The sequence below is a fragment of the Cavia porcellus genome, unplaced genomic scaffold (assembly GCF_034190915.1).
Source record: "Cavia porcellus strain 051 isolate PalLab524CR breed Dunkin Hartley unplaced genomic scaffold, mCavPor4.1 scaffold_9, whole genome shotgun sequence".
Lineage (NCBI taxonomy): Eukaryota > Metazoa > Chordata > Mammalia > Rodentia > Caviidae > Cavia > Cavia porcellus.
Window position 1 is genome coordinate 8483940 of NW_026947492.1, and position 2639 is coordinate 8486578.

The 2639-nt window shown below is 50.9% G+C and overlaps 1 long non-coding RNA gene across 1 annotated transcript; it reads right to left on the reverse strand.

The window, feature by feature from the left end:
• Positions 1–221: 221 nt before the first annotated feature.
• On the reverse strand, positions 222–1957 carry LOC134477524 (uncharacterized). Its single transcript, XR_010049548.1, has 2 exons — positions 1324–1957; positions 222–603 (listed from the first exon to the last, which is right to left on the reverse strand). It is a non-coding gene; the product is annotated as an uncharacterized LOC134477524 (long non-coding RNA).
• Between the last annotated feature and the right edge of the window lie 682 nt (positions 1958–2639).

The following is a 2639-nucleotide window of genomic DNA, read 5'->3' on the forward strand; positions in this document are numbered from 1 at the left end:
TTGGTAAGAAGGCAGGTTTGGCATACTCTGCTGTCTCTGATGAGTGGATAATGTCTGGTACCAAATCCTTGGCTAGGACAGGAAGACCTGGGCTGACTCCGAGGCCATTTCTGAGTTCAGTCAGTGTTTGGTAGTTACGAGTGTTAGAAACGGACCCAGCTCCCCACACGGGGGAGGGTCCCCTTATCACCCTTTGGGTCTCCCAGAAGCAGACACAGAGACCAAGTGCAAGTCATTCATTCTGGAGGTGACATCAGGAACTCCCAGGAGGGAGGTGGGGAAGAGACACAGAAGAGGGAAGGCGGCCAGTGAGGTATTCAGTATTGAGGTTACTAAGCAAGTTTCTGCTATGGAAAACCAGAGCTTAGTCCTGTTGGGGCCTTAGGAAACAGTGGGGAACGCTGGTCTCAGTGTGATGCCATCCAAGGGAGAAAGGAACTGGGACATCTGTACACTGGTTCCATCAGCTGAGGGTAGCTCCCAGTGCGAACGATTCCCTGATACTTCCTGCTTGCGAGTGGGCAGCACAGTGGACTCTGCGGGCAGAGGGAGCACACAAGAAGGACACACAGGTGCTAGCAGTTGACGACGGATCAGCCTGCACTGAATAAACAGAAGAATGGGGATACGGAGAAGACACCCACACCACCTGTAACACCCTCTCCTGCACCCCAGGGTTTGCCCACAAGTCCTCTGCCCAAACTTGTCTAGCAACGAAGAGGAGCTCAGTACCTCACGGGGCTCCATGCTGCATTGCTGGGCAGTCCCACTTCTCACAAAGTCATTGGCTAAGTGAAGCCCAAATCTGTTTATTATCTTGCCAGAACATTCCACCAGAAGCAGGACAGTTCTGCTATCTCCCCAACACCTATAAAGAACACCTGGCCACTGCTGGCTGGACTCAGCAAATGTTTTAGGGACGAGTGAATGCTTATATGCATGCCCAGCCTCCACCTCCAAGGACTTTAGCAGCTTTTTCCTGTTTCCAGTTGGCTTTTCCAATTATTGCCTATGTGACCAGATCCTCCGTTCCCTGTTCACCATGTGCTTAAGCACACAGCAGAGTGCCTGGAACAAAGCTGAGCTCCACTGTCAGTTCTCATTCATTCAACAAGCATGAAGCACACTCCTATTTTGTGTCAAACACTGGTGCTCTGGGCCTTTGCCCTCCAAAGCGTAAAACGTTAGATGGAGTTTGAAGGCAAAAATACTAGCAATGACTACAATTTTAGAAAGATGCTAGGTACTTAATCAGGAAGCCTGAGGGACCGCACACACAGGCGCATGCGCACACAGGTTTCCTAAGTCTTGTTCACAACTCACTGTGTATTTCCTGTAACAGAGCTGTCACTCTCAATGCAGACACTGAGGCTTGGCCAGTCCTTGAAACAGTTGTCAGGAAAATCAGCCACTTAATCTCTCCTGCCAACCTCCCCTAGGGGAAGGTGCACAGAGCCGGTGCCCTCACAGACCCACTCAGGGCGCCATGTTTCGTGGCCATCCAGTCTGGGGGAGCTTGGTTCTGACCTCCCTCCTCCAGAAGGAGTTGGGGCTCCCTCTGCCACTGGTGTCTCCTTGGAGATGTAGGTGGAGTTGAGGCTGGATTAGCTCTCCCGCCTGAAGTGAGGCTCCAGTGCCAGGAAGAGTGAGCTAGAATCAGCAAAGCAAGTTAAGCTCTCTGCCTGGAGCCCCAGGCTTAGCAGTGCAGATTACAACAGCAGGTGATGAGTGACGTTGCCGCTGCTGTGGAGACTGTGAAAATCCTGTTACAGGGCAAAAGCGTTTTAGCTACAGCTCCAAATTTCAAAGAATGATTGAGTTGGAACCTGGCAGGCAGGAGGCAACTGGGGACCAAAGTGATTTGACTTAAACTGAGAACCAGGCTTGAGAGGGCTGCTGGGGCAGAGAATTGCAGGAGGGACCCAGGCAGGCCACCCTTCCTCCTCTCCCCTGGGTAAAGTCCTGGTCCTTTCTCAGAACACGCACACTCTCCCTCTGCCAGCTTCCCCTCCCTCCTCTGCCCATCTATCAGCATAAGGAGCCTCCATCTGCCTTGAATCCTTTCTTCCTCACCAATCTGTAAGCTCCTGGAGATCTGAGCCAGAGGTTTCCTCAAGCCCGGGGGTTTAACACAGCTCCTGGCACATGTAAATGCTCAATAAAGTTTGCCAAATGATCAACTCATTACAGCATCTTCCTTGCCTTGTTCTGCTGGTTTCTAGATCCCCCACCGAGTGCTCCTGGAAACCCACATCATTATGCTGCTGTCCCTGGTTCCTTGGAAAAGAAGTGGCGCCTGGCTAGCAGAGCAAAATCCAACTGCAAATGAGACACTCGGGGTGAGGAAAAGGGTTTTAAGCCAAGCCAGGAAAAAAATGAGCCTTGAGTATTTGCTTTGCCCTACTAAATGGAGGAAATGATTAAATCATAGGATTTAGGTCTCTGCATCTAAAACTCACCGCCCACTAGCACCTCTCACATCGCACCCCCTGCCCTGCATTGGCTCTGATTTGCCTTTAACAGGAAGCAGTTTGTAGCAAAAGTATTTGAGCTAGGAGGTCATTGAGGACCTGGGTTCAAATGGTGGCTTTTTGAGTCACTGAACCAATCTGAACCTCTGTGTCTTCATCTGTAAGTTT